General features: G+C 41.2%; 1 pseudogene; it reads left to right on the top strand.

Annotated features, from left to right (window-relative positions):
• The window catches only part of LOC123732661 (NLR family CARD domain-containing protein 3-like), a 233,042-nt pseudogene that overhangs the window by 19,472 nt on the left and 198,426 nt on the right, over positions 1-15,144 (top strand).

Below are 15,144 nucleotides of genomic sequence, written 5' to 3' on the forward strand. Positions count from 1 at the left end.
TCAGTAAGACACTGGAGCAACAATGTAGAATATCTCTCTAATCATGTTCAGTAAGACACTGGAGCAACAATGTAGAATATCTCTCTAGTCATGTTCAGTAAGACACACTGGAGCAGCAATGTAGAATATCTCTCTAGTCATGAGATATAATATTATTATTATATCTAAATATTCATGACAATACACCACCTAAGTTAATAGTCATTAATATAATGAATCACCACACTGTGTTGTTAAAACTGGTTTCATTTACACATCATTGATATGGTTGTTATTTGGCTTCTTGGGCGACCCTGCTGACGTGAGTAACTACAGGCCCATTAGTATACTACCTGTAGTGTCGAAGGTTGTTGAAAAGTGTGTAGCAGAACAACTGATTTCCCACCTCAACAACAGCCCCTTCACATTACACTCCATGCAGTTTGGCTTCAGAGCGAAACACTCCACAGAAACGGCCAACTTCTTTCTTCTGGAAAATGTGAAGTCCAAGATGGACAAAGGGGGCGTTGTTGGGGCTGTGTTTCTGGACCTAAGGAAGGCTTTCGATACTGTTAACCATGAGATTCTCATCACAAAATTGTCCAAGTTCTACTTTTCCCCCGATGCCTTGAGATGGATGAAATCATACCTTGAAGGCAGAACTCAGTGTGTCAGAGTGAGCAATGAGCTGTCGCCCACTCTTAGTTATGATATGGGCGTGCCCCAAGGGTCAATACTGGGGCCCCTCCTGTTCAGCTTGTACAATAATGATCTGCCTTCCGTCTGCACTGGGTCTGAAGTTCAAATGTATGCAGATGATTCAGTGATATATGTGCATGCAAAGAGCAAACTACAAGCTGCACAAGAACTCACTACTGTAATGGTCCAGGTTACAAAGTGGCTCAGTGACTCGTGTTTGCATCTCAATGTGAAAAAAACTGTTTGCATGTTCATCACAAAGAGGGCAACAGATGCTACTGAGCCAGTTGTCTATGTGTCAGGGGAGAAGCTCCAGGTGGTATCTGATGCTACTGAACCAGATGTCTGTGTGTCAGGGGAGAAGCTCCAGGTGGTATCTGATTTTAAGTACCTTGGCATCATACTTGATTCCAACCTCTCTTTTAAAAAGCATGTGAAAAAGGTAATTCAAATAACCAAATTCAACCTAGCTAATTTCCGATTTATACGAAATTGTTTGACCACAGAGGTAGCAAGACTGTACTTCAAATCGATGATACTCCCCCACTTAACATACTGCTTGACTAGTTGGACCCAAGCTTGCTATACAACATTACAACCTATTCAGTCTGTCTACAAACAGGCTCTCAAAGTGCTCGATAGGAAGCCCAATAGCCATCATCACTGTTACATCCTCAGAAAGCATGAGCTCCTGAGTTGGGAAAATCTTGTGCAATACACCGACGCATGTCTTGTATTCAAGATCCTAAATGGCCTAGCTCCCCCTCCACTCAGTATTTTTGTAAAACAGAAAACCCAAACATATGGCAGCAGATCCACAAGGTCTGCCATGAGAGGTGACTGTATAGTTCCCTTAAGGAAAAGCACCTTTAGTAAATCTGCTTTCTCTGTGAGAGCTTCACATGTCTGGAATACACTGCCACCAGACACACATAACTGCACCACCTATCACACTTTCACAAAATGCATGAAGACATGGCTAAAGGTCAATCAGACTTGTGAACATAATCCCTAGCTGTGTATTGCCACTTTCCATGTTGTCTGTTGTCTGTAGCTTGTGAGGTGTGGAAACACTGTTGTTTTTATGGATTTTGTCTTGTTGCTTTTTGTCCTATGTTGCTCTGTCTGTATGCTACATCTTGCTTGTCCTATGTTACTCTGCGTGTGCTCACTGTTCAATGATTGTCTATATTGTAATTGTTTTTAATAACCTGCCCAGGGACTGCGGTTGAAAATTAGCCGGCTGGCTAAAACCGTCACTTTTACTGAAACGTTGATTAATGTGCACTGTCCCTGTAAAAATAAAATAAACTCAAACTCAAACTCTTGGTGTTTGTAAATATTGTAGAATGTTTATTTGTCAAATTCTTGACACAACAATCTGGTTTGTGTATAAACTCAATTCAACTGAATGAAATGATGTGCCAGATGTGACTAATAAAGGGTCATCAACCAGATGGAAGAAGAGAGGTGGAAATGTTTTAATATTGATCACAATATGACAGTACAGTAATAGATGGAAGAGAGGTGTAAATGTTTTAATATTGATCACAATATGACAGTACAGTAATAGATGGAAGAGAGGTGTAAATGTTTTAATATTGATCACAATATGACAGTACAGTAATAGATAGAAGAGAGGTGTAAATGTTTTAATATTGATCACAATATGACAGTACAGTAATAGATGGAAGAAGAGAGGTGGAAATGTTTTAATATTGATCACAATATGACAGTACAGTAATAGATGGAAGAAGAGAGGTGGAAATGTTTTAATATTGATCACAATATGGCTGTCACGACTTCTGCCGAAGTCGGTTGCTCTCCATTTGTTTTGTCTTGTTTTCCCACACACCTGGTTTCAATTCCCTCATTACATGTTGTATATTTCACCCTCTGTTTCCCCCATGTCCTTTTGGGAATTGTTTATTGTTGTCACAGTATCCAAAGAAAATTGTGCCCCTCCTCGGCCGGGCGGCGCTCGGCGGTCATCGTCGCCGGTCTACTAGCTGCCACCGATCTATGTTCTGTGTTCGTTGTGTTTTGTCTGTTTAAGTCCGCACCTGTTTCCTTTTCTGTAATTAGTAGGGGGGGTATTTAGTTTGTTCCTTTTGGTTTGTGTTTTGTGCGGGATTGTTTATTCGTCAGTGGGCAGGTCTGTGAACGTTCTGTGTTTTTGCACATTTTTCCCCAGCGGATTCTCGCTAGAGGAATGTTATATTTGCCGGGCTGCGCCCCGTGCGTATCTTTGTTTTCTCTGGGTCAACTGTGTTCCCGTGTGGTCTCTGGGCACACCCGATGCCCTCTTATTACGCCGAGTGGTTTTTTCGGTGCAATAAATATACCGTTCTATGGCAGTACTGGACTACGTCTCCGGCTTTTGACTCTGCCTTTTCCTCCTGCCGTACGGAATCGTGACAATTGTATATATATATTGTATGTGCCTCTGTTTCCCCCATGTCCTTTTGGGAATTGTTTATTGTATGTGCCTGTGCACTTGTTTTACTGGTGCGCGACGGGTTTTGTACGTATGTGTTTGTTGTTTTTGTATGCCGTTATTTTTATATATTAAACTGCTCCGCAGTCCGAACTCCGAACTGCTTAGCAAGTTCTGCTCTCCTGCGTCTGATTTACATTTTACATTTTAGTCATTTAGCAGACGCTCTTATCCAGAGCGACTTACAGTAGTGAATGCATACATTTAATTTCATGCATTTTTTTTGGTACTGGCCCCCCGTGGGAATCGAACCCACAACCCTGGCGTTGCACACACCATGCTGGCGTTACAAACACCATGCTCTACCAACTGAGCCACAGGACTTCCCTGGCACGAGTTATGCACCCCTTACAATGGCAGCACAGGAATAGATGGAAGAAGAGAGGTGGAAATGTTTTAATATTGATCACAATATGGCTGTACAGTAATAGATGGAAGAAGGCTGTACTGGTTATGTCTCTATGTTAGACACTCTGTTGTTATCTCCCATCAGTCAGTACTAGTTATGTTTCTATGTTAGACACTCTGTTGTTATCTCCCATCAGTCAGTACTGGTTATGTTTCTATGTTAGACACTGTTGTTATATCCCATCAGTCAGTACTGGTTATGTTTCTATGTTAGACACTTCTCTTGTTTTGTATCGGTCCATGTTCTTCGTCATTAAACTCACTAACCACTTGATTCCTGACCCTGCGTCTATGTTACACTTTATGATCAGACACTAATCATTCTGTTATTACTACTGTATGATAGTGAGAGAACAGGACACTAATCATTCTGTTGTTACTACTGTATGATACTGAGAGAACAGGACACTAATCATTCTGTTGTTACTACTGTATGATACTGAGAGAACAGGACACTAATCATTCTGTTATTACTACTGTATGATACTGAGAGAACAGGACACTAATCATTCTGTTGTTACTACTGTATGATACTGAGAGATCAGGACACTAATCATTCTGTTGTTACTACTGTATGATAGTGAGAGAACAGGACACTAATCATTCTGTGTGTTACTACTGTATGATACTGAGAGATCAGGACACTAATCATTCTGTTGTTACTACTGTATGATACTGAGAGAACAGGACACTAATCATTCTGTTGTTACTACTGTATGATACTGAGAGAACAGGACACTAATCATTCTGTTGTTACTACTGTATGATACTGAGAGATCAGGACACTAATCATTCTGTTGTTACTACTGAAAGATACTGAGAGAACAGGACACTACTCATTCTGTTGTTACTACTGTATGATACTGAGAGAACAGGACACTAATCATTATGTGTGTTACTACTGTATGATACTGAGAGAACACGACACTACTCATTCTGTTGTTACTACTGTATGATAGTGAGAGATCAGGACACTAATCATTCTACGTTGTTACTACTGAAAGATACTGAGAGAACAGGACTATGGGTGCATCTCAACAATCTGAAGTGGCCTCCTCCTTTATCTGGACTCATCTGAAAACACAAGACAGGTCAAAGTAACATGGTGGCTTCCTACCTGGACATTACTTTCACCTGTCAAGTACTCTCATGTCAGTTGAGATGAAGGAAATTAGTTAAAACTCCACTGGAATGCCGTTGCAACTGGTTATTAGTGGGAAACTCATCTATCAATCCACTGGAACACCCCTCTAACTGGTTATTAGTGGGAAACTCATCTATCAATCCACTGGAACGCCCCTCTAACTGGTTATTAGTGGGAAACTCATCTATCAATCCACTGGAACGCCCCTCCACCTGGTTATTAGTGGGAAACTCATCTATCAATCCACTGGAACACCCCTCCACCTGGTTATTAGTGGGAAACTCATCTATCAATCCACTGGAACGCCCCTCCACCTGGTTATTAGTGGGAAACTCATCTATCAATCCACTGGAACGCCCCTCTAACTGGTTATTAGTGGGAAACTCATCTATCAATCCACTGGAACGCCCCTCCACCTGGTTATTAGTGGGAAACCCATCTATCAATCCACTGGAACACCCCTCCACCTGGTTATTAGTGGGAAACTCATCTATCAATCCACTGGAACGCCCCTCCAACTGGTTATTAGTGGGAAACTCATCTATCAATCCACTGGAACGCCCCTCTAACTGGTTATTAGTGGGAAACTCATCTATCAATCCACTGGAACGCCCCTCTAACTGGTTATTAGTGGGAAACTCATCTTTCAATCCACTGGAACGCCCCTCCACCTGGTTATTAGTGGGAAACTCATCTATCAATCCACTGGAACGCCCCTCTAACTGGTTATTAGTGGGAAACTCATCTATCAATCCACTGGATGCCCCTCCACCTGGTTATTAGTGGGAAACTCATCTTTCAATCCACTGGAACGCCCCTCCACCTGGTTATTAGTGGGAAACTCATCTATCAATCCACTGGAACGCCCCTCTAACTGGTTATTAGTGGGAAACTCATCTATCAATCCACTGGATGCCCCTCCACCTGGTTATTAGTGGGAAACTCATCTTTCAATCCACTGGAACGCCCCTCCACCTGGTTATTAGTGGGAAACTCATCTATCAATCCACTGGAACGCCCCTCTAACTGGTTATTAGTGGGAAACTCATCTATCAATCCACTGGAACGCCCCTCCACCTGGTTATTAGTGGGAAACTCATCTATCAATCCACTGGAACGCCCCTCTAACTGGTTATTAGTGGGAAACTCATCTATCAATCCACTGGAACACCCCTCTAACTGGTTATTAGTGGGAAACGCATCTATCAATCCACTGGAACACCCCTCTAACTGGTTATTAGTGGGAGACTTGTCTATCATCTCTGAGCTCTGACTTCTCCCACATGCTGAACTCTAACTTCTCATACTAAAGACATTACCTCCATAACAGCATTGTCATTAGCTAAATGCAACAACAAAACAATATTTATAAAAACAGTCTATCAATATGGTTGTTGAACACTATAATGTATTAAGCAGCATGACAGCTGTCCTTTCAGTTTATGGTTGATGCAGCTTGTTTGCCAATATCCAATGTGTTCTCAACTAGTTCAAAACACATGAAGGCACACAACTCATTGCTTCCAGTTTACAAGTAGTATTTTCTGAGCTTCCTACTTGATATGAACACAGCATCAATAACAGGTTGGGCGAGTTCCTCTGCTCAGACGTTGCGGACTCCTGCCAGATCTTTCAACACCTGGATAGATGTTTTACGTATCAGCTTACCACATCATATGTTATAACAATCTGGTGCCTGACTGCACAGTCCAAGACGTGGCATGGAACCATTGGTTGATGCAACGTGTTGTGGAATATCTAATCAAAGGAAGAGAGACTGCAGATTATTTCAAACAACACTTTATTATAAGATTAGCTAAACGGAGAATCAACTATCCACTCAACAGTGCATAGTTGAGAAGCTCAACGACCAGTGCCGGTTCAACGCTTTTATAAACAAGCACATCCTTTGTATATGTGGCAGTCAGCATATAGTGTGTAAAAGGTAATTAGTTGTCTGTGCAGACTTAACTTCTCTAGGGTAGGGGGGCAGTATTTTCACGGCCGGATGAAAAACGTACCCAAATTAAATGGCCTACTACTCGGGCCCAGGAACTAGAATATGCATATCATTAGTAGATTTGGATAGAAAACACTCTGAAGTTTCTAAAACTGTTTGAATGGTGTCTGTAAGTATAACAGAACTCATATGGCAGTCAAAACCCTGAGACAAATCCTAACAGGAAGTGGAAATCTGATGTGTGGAATCACTTTCAAGCCTTTGCCTATGAAACAGACAGGGACTGGTTACTCATTTAGCACTTCCTAAGGCTTCCACTAGATGTCAACAGTCTTTACAAAGTGGTTTGAGTCTTCTCCGGTAAAAACAGACCGAACGAGAAGCCTGGAAACTTGGTCACAAGCGGATGGCCATTACTACTATGGCGCGCGTGCATGTGGGGACTGTTTTGTTCCGAAAGACAATGCAATCGTCCGCTTTGAATATTATTGAAGTTCTGATTGAAAAGGCCCTAAAGATTTATGCTATACAACGTTTGACATGTTTGAACGAACGTAAATAGATTTTTTTTGTACTTTTCGTGGTGACATGTTCCGCGCGCATCGTACATTTGGAGTAGCCTACAGAACGTGGAAACAACAAGGAGCTATTTCGACATAAATTGTGAACTTTATCGAACAAAACAACATTTGTTGTGGACCTGGGATTCCTGGAAGTGCCTTCTGATGAAGATTATCAAAGGTAAGTGAATATTTCTAATACTATTTATGATTGTAGATGGTTCCAAGATGGCGCTGGTCTGTATCGCCTAGCGTATTTTTCTGAGCACAGTACTCAGATTGTTGCAAAGTGTGATTTCCCAGTAAAGTTATTTTGAAATCTGGCAATGCGGTTGCATTCACGAGTTGTTAATCTATAATTCTTTGAATGACAATATTATATTTTACCAATGTTTTCGAATAGTAATTTTGTAAATTGTAGCGCTGATTCACCGGCGGTATTGGAGGCAAAATATTTTCTGAACATCATGCGCCAATGTAAAATGCTGTTTTTATATACTGCTCAAAAAAATAAAGGGAACACTTAAACAACACATCCTAGATCTGAATGAAAGAAATAATCTTATTAAATACTTTTTTCTTTACATAGTTGAATGTGCTGACAACAGAATCACACAAAAAAATCTATGGAAATCCAATTTATCAACCCATGGAGGTCTGGATTTGGAGTCACACTCAAAATTAAAGTGGAAAACCACACTACAGGCTGATCCAACTTTGATGTAATGTCCTTAACCTCTATGGGCTAGGTGGGACGCTAGCGTGCCACCCGTGGTGCACTCCATCAACAGCAGGTGCATTTCAAGAGCGGCAAATTTGAATCCAAATAAATGTCAAAATTCAAATTTTTCAAACATACAACTATTTTACACCCTTTGAAAGATAAACATCTCCTTAATCTAACCACGTTTTACGATTTCAAAAAGGTTTTACGGCGAAAGCATAAATTTAGAGTATGTTAGGACAGTACATTTACAAGAGTTGTGTGTAATGTTTTGTCAAGTCAAAGACAGGGTCACCAAAACCATAAAACCAGCTAAAATGATGCACTAACCTTTTACAATCTCCATCAGATGACACTCCTAGGACATTATGTTAGACAATGCATGCATTTTTAGTTCTATCAAGTTCATATTTATATCCAAAAACAGCGTTTTACTATGGCATTGATGTTGAGGAAATCGTTTCCCTCCAATAACCGGCAGTCAAGTCAGCGTCACAAATTAAATAATTAAAATTAGAAAACATTGGTAAAATATTATATTGTCATTTAAAGAATTATAGATTTACATCTCTTGAACGCAATCAACTTGCCAGATTTAAAAATAACCTTACTGGGAAATCACACTTTGCAATAATCTGAGCACTGCGCCCAGAAAAATACGCGTTGCGATACAGACTAGACGTCATGTTGGGGAGATCTAAAATCGAAAATACTATGTAAATAATCCATTACCTTTGATTCTCTTCATCAGATGTCACTTCCAGGTATCACAGGTCCATAACGAATGTAGTTTTGTTCAAAAAAGCTCATCATTTATGTCCAAAAATCTCCGTCTTGTTAGCACATGATCTAAGCCAGCCGGACTTCTCGTCATGAACGAGGGGAAAAATATATTTCCGTTCGTTCAAACATGTCAAACGTTGTATAGCATAAATCATTAGGGCCTTTTTAACCAGAACATGAATAATATTCAAGGTGGACGAATGCATACTCTTTTATAACGTATTGGAACGAGGGTACCCAACATGAACTCGCGCGCCAGGTGTCTAATGGGACATCATCGTTCCATGGCTCTTGTTCGGTCAGATCTCCCTCCAGAAGACTCAAAACACTTTGTAAAGGCTGGTGACATCTAGTGGAAGCAATAGGAAGTGCCAAAATATTCCTCAGCCCCTGTGTTTTTCAATGGGATAGGTTTAAAGGTAATACAACACATCAGGTATCCACTTCCTGTCAGAAAATGTCTCAGGGTTTTGCCTTACAAATGAGTTCTGTTATACTCAGCATTTGCACGTCTGGATAAAAAAAATGTACCCGATTTAATCTGGTTACTAATCCTACCCAGTAACTAGAATATGCATATACTTATTATATATGGATAGAAAACACTCTAAAGTTTCTAAAACTGTTTGAATGGTGTCTGTGAGTATAACAGAACTCATTTGGCAGGCAAAACCCTGAGACATTTTCTGACAGGAAGTGGATACCTGATGTGTTGTATTTCCTTTAAACCTATCCCATTGAAAAACACAGGGGCTGAGGAATATTTTGGCACTTCCTATTGCTTCCACTAGATGTCACCAGACTTTACAAAGTGTTTTGAGTCTTCTGGAGGGAGATCTGACCGAACAAGAGCCATGGAACGATGATGGCCCATTAGACACCTGGCGCGCGAGTTCATGTTGGGTACCCTCGTTCCAATACGTTATAAAAGAGTATGCATTCGTCCACCTTGAATATTATTCATGTTCTGGTTAAAAAGGCCCTAATGATTTATGCTATACAACGTTTGACATGTTTGAACGAACGGAAATATATTTTTCCCCTCGTTCATGACGAGAAGTCCGGCTGGCTTAGATCATGTGCTAACAAGACGGAGATTTTTGGACATAAATGATGAGCTTTTTTGAACAAAACTACATTCGTTATGGACCTGTGATACCTGGAAGTGACATCTGATGAAGAGAATCAAAGGTAATGGATTATTTACATAGTATTTTCGATTTTAGATCTCCCCAACATGACGTCTAGTCTGTATCGCGAACGCGTATTTTTCTGGGCGCAGTGCTCAGATTATTGCAAAGTGTGATTTCCCAGTAAGGTTATTTTTAAATCTGGCAAGTTGATTGCGTTCAAGAGATGTAAATCTATAATTCTTTAAATGACAATATAATATTTTACCAATGTTTTCTAATTTTAATTATTTAATTTGTGACGCTGACTTGACTGCCGGTTATTGGAGGGAAACGATTTCCTCAACATCAATGCCATAGTAAAACGCTGTTTTTGGATATAAATATGAACTTGATAGAACTAAAAATGCATGCATTGTCTAACATAATGTCCTAGGAGTGTCATCTGATGGAGATTGTAAAAGGTTAGTGCATCATTTTAGCTGGTTTTATGGTTTTGGTGACCCTGTCTTTGAATTGACAAAACATTACACACAACTCTTGTAAATGTACTGTCCTAACATACTCTAAATTTATGCTTTCGCCGTAAAACCTTTTTGAAATCGTAAAACGTGGTTAGATTAAGGAGATGTTTATCTTTCAAAGGGTGTAAAATAGTTGTATGTTTGAAAAATTTGAATTTTGACATTTATTTGGATTCAAATTTGCCGCTCTTGAAATGCACCTGCTGTTGATGGAGTGCACCACGGGTGGCACGCTAGCGTCCCACCTAGCCCATAGAGGTTAAACCATGTGAAGAGATGGCGTGATTAATGGGGAACCAATTATTTGTCTCCACAATGTCTGTGCGCAAGTTACTCCCTTCAGTGAGCTTGTCCAAGAGTGGAGTCAAGAGGGGGTTTACTTGAGATGGGAGTATCTAGAGTTGACAATTGATTTATGCCATTGGATGAGTTGGTGTTTTTGTACTATGAGGTACCAGGAACGAGATTAGAACCTCGTCATTAGGGACCAAACTGAACAATAATTTATAGGGAATGTTATCTGGCTAAGGGATAGTCCTTTCTCAAGTATAAGGTCCCTTTGTGAACTGTTTCTAAGATCTGTGGTTTGTCATGTACGTTGAGAGGGGTGGATCTTGGCTATAAAAGCTCTTTGTACATTTGTGTAGCTTTTCAATGGTTCATTAGAGATAGCGCATCATTGAAAGTCAAGTGCTTTTGCAAAAACATCTTAATTATTAAAGATGTAGTTTACGTATAATTCTGACTGGTGTGTGAAGTTTGTAACTCTCCTCATTTGGTAATGCAGAAATTAGCCACCACATATGTTAACCTCTCTAGGCTAGGCGGGACGAATTCGTCCCACCTACGTAACAGCCACGGCTATCCTGTGGCGCGATTTTCAAAACCTTAAAAATCCTATTACTTCAATTTCTCAAACATATGACTATTTTACAGCCATTTAAAGATAAGACTCTCGTTAATCTAACCACACTGTCCGATTTCAAAAAGGCTTTACAACGAAAGCAAAACATTAGATTATGTCAGCAGAGTACCAAGCCAGAAATAATCAGACACCCATTTTTCAAGCCAGCATATAATGTCACCAAAACCCAGAAGACAGCTAAATGCAGCACTCACCTTTGATGATCTTCATCAGATGACAACCCTAGGACATTATGTTATACAATACATGCATGTTTTGTTCAATCAAGTTCATATTTATATCAAAAACCAGCTTTTTTTACATTAGCATGTGACGTTCAGAACTAGCATACTTCCGGGAATTCGCTAAAATTTTACTAAATTACTCACGATAAACGTTCACAAAAAGCATAACAATTATTTTAAGAATTATAGATACAGACCTCCTCTATGCACTCGATATGTCCGATTTTAAAATAGCTTTTTGGTGAAAGCACATTTTGCAATATTCTAAGTACATAGCCCAGGCATCACGGGCTCGCTTATTTAGACACCCGGCAAGTTTAGCACTCACCATAATCATATTTACTATTATAAAAATTTCATTACCTTTTGTTGTCTTCGTCAGAATACACACCCAGGACAGCTACTTCAATAACAAATGTTGGTTTGGTCCAAAATAATCCATCGTTATATCCGAATAGCGGCGTTTTGTTCGATGCGTTCCAGACACTATCCGAAATAGTAAAGAAGTGTCACGCGCTTGGCGCAATTCGTGACAATAAAATTCTAAGTATCCCATTACAGTACTTCGAAGCATGTCAACCGCTGTTTAAAATCAATTTTTACGACATTTTTCTCGTAGAAAAGCGATAATATTCCGACAGGGAATCTCCTTTTCGGCAAACAGAGGAAAAAATCCCAAAGGCGGGGCGGTCGGGGTCACGCGCATAAGCTAGTGTCTCTTGATCGGCCACTTGAGAAAGGCGATAATGTGTTTCAGCCTGGGGCTGGAATGACGACATTCTGTTTTTTCCCGGGCTCTGAGCGCCTATGGACGACGTGGGAAGTGTCACGTTAGAGCAGAGATCCTTAGTAAATGATAGAGATGGAAAAGAAGTTCAACAAATGGTCAGACAGGCCACTTCCTGTAAAGGAATCTCTCAGGTTTTGACCTGCCATTTGAGTTCTGTTATACTCACAGACACCATTCAAACAGTTTTAGAAAATTTAGGGTGTTTTCTATCCATATGTAATAAGTATATGCATATTCTAGTTACTGAGTAGGAGTGGTAACCAGATTAAATCGGGTATGTTTTTTATCCAGCCGTGTCAATGCTGCCCCCCTAGCCCTAACAGGTTAATAAACATTTGAACATAATAAATAAACATTTGAACTTTCAGGAAAAAATTGTAATGTCTGTAAAACAACAATCAAAAAACACTCAATGGGTGATTAACATGTTTTATTTGACTTGATTAAACATTAACATACAACACAAAGGGAGGGTATTCATCATAACTGGACCAGTTTGCCGTATTCTATGTATTATTCAGTATAGTATTATGAAAATAAAAGGTGGGAAACCAAAATAAATCTAGCCCAGTCTTCTGCTATGTATATCATAACAGAGTTTAAGACTAAAGTATATAGAATGGAATGGTTAATTCCTTAACGCATATATTTGTACACTGCACGCTTTGCATTAGATATATTAGACATCAGCAAACAACAAGAAAGGGAAATACATTTTACAATGTTTATAATGTAGCACAGTTTTGCCAGGCAATTTTGTTATCTAGCATTATCAAGGTTGGGTGATTGAGCCCCTTTACACACATCTCCTTCTCAACTGACTAGAGAGAGTGTTTTGCCTGAGAACTAAGTCAGTACTAGCACTGTCCCTATAACTGTCCCTAGCACTGTCCCTATAACTGTCCCTAGAACTGTCCCTATAACTGTCCCTATAACTGTCCCTAGCACTGTCCCTAGCACTGTCCCTAGCACTGTCCCTAGCACTGTCCCTAGAACTGTCCCTAGAACTGTCCCTATAACTGTCCCTAGCACTGTACCTAGCACTGCCCCTAGCACTGTCCCTATGTAGAACTGTCCCTATGTAGAACTGTCCCTAGCACTGTCACTAGCACTGTCCCTATAACTGTCCCTAGCACTGTCACTAGCACTGTCAGTAGCACTGTCCCTAGCACTGTCCCTGTAACTGTCCCTAGCACTGCCCCTATAACTGTCCCTAGCACTGTCCCTAGAACTGTCCCTAGCACTGTCCCTAGAACTGTCCCTAGCACTGTCCCTAGCACTGTCCCTAGAACTGTCCCTAGAACTGTCCCTAGAAATGTCACTAGCACTGTCCCTATGTAGAACTGTCCCTAGAACTGCCACTAGAACTGTCCCTAGAACTGTCCCTAGAACTGTCCCTAGCACTGTCCCTATGTAGAACTGTCCCTAGAACTGTCCCTATGTAAAACTGTCCTTAGAACTGTCCCTAGAACTGCCACTAGCACTGTCCCTATGTAGAACTGTCCCTAGAACTGCCACTAGCACTGTCCCTAGAACTGTCCCTATGTAGAACTGTCCCTAGAACTGTTCCTAGAACTGTCCCTAGCACTGTCCCTATGTAGCACTGTCCCTAGAACTGTCCCTAGAACTGTCCCTAGCACTGTCACTAGCACTGTCCCTATGTAGAACTGTCCCTAGAACTGTCCCTAGAACTGTCCCTAGCACTGTCACTAGCACTGTCCCTAGAACTGTCCCTAGCACTGTCCCTAGCACTGTCCCTATGTATCACTGTCCCTAGCACTGTCCCTAGAACTGTCCCTAGAACTGTCCCTAGAACTGTCACTAGCACTGTCCCTAGCACTGTTCCTAGCACTGTCCCTATGTAGCACTGTCCCTAGCACTGTCCCTATGTAGCACTGTCCCTAGCACTGTCCCTAGAACTGTCCCTAGAACTGTCACTAGCACTGTCCCTAGAACTGTTACTAGCACTGTCCCTAGCACTGTCCCTAGAACTGTCCCTAGAACTGTCCCTAGAACTGTCACTAGCACTGTTACTAGCACTGTCCCTAGCACTGTCCCTAGAACTGTCCCTAGCACTGTCCCTATGTAGAACTGTCCCTAGCACTGTCCCTAGCACTGTCCCTATTTAGAACTGTCACTAGCACTGTCCCTATATAGCACTGTCACTAGCACTGTCCCTATATAGCACTGTCACTAGCACTGTCCCTATATAGCACTGTCACTAGCACTGTCCCTATATAGAACTGTCCCTAGCACTGTCCCTATGTAGCACTGTCCCTAGCACTGTCCCTAGAACTGTCACTAGCACTGTTACTAGCACTGTCCCTAGAACTGTCCCTAGAACTGTCACTAGCACTGTTACTAGCACTGTCCCTATATAGAACTGTCCCTAGCACTGTCCCTATGTAGCACTGTCCCTAGCACTGTCCCTAGAACTGTCACTAGCACTGTTACTAGCACTGTCCCTATATAGAACTGTCCCTAGCACTGTCCCTATGTAGCACTGTCCCTAGCACTGTCCCTAGCACTGTCCCTAGCACTGTCACTAGCACTGTCCCTAGAACTGTCCCTAGCACTGTCCCTAGAACTGTCCCTAGAACTGTCACTAGCACTGTTACTAGCACTGTCCCTAGCACTGTCCCTAGAACTGTCCCTAGCACTGTCCCTAGAACTGTCCCTAGAACTGTCACTAGCACTGTTACTAGCACTGTCCCTAGCACTGTCCCTAGAACTGTCCCTAGCACTGTCCCTATGTAGAACTGTCCCTAGCACTGTCCCTAGCACTGTCCCTAGCACT

Source organism: Salmo salar, unplaced genomic scaffold, assembly GCF_905237065.1.
Source record: "Salmo salar unplaced genomic scaffold, Ssal_v3.1, whole genome shotgun sequence".
In the NCBI taxonomy this organism is placed as follows: Eukaryota; Metazoa; Chordata; class Actinopteri; order Salmoniformes; family Salmonidae; genus Salmo; species Salmo salar.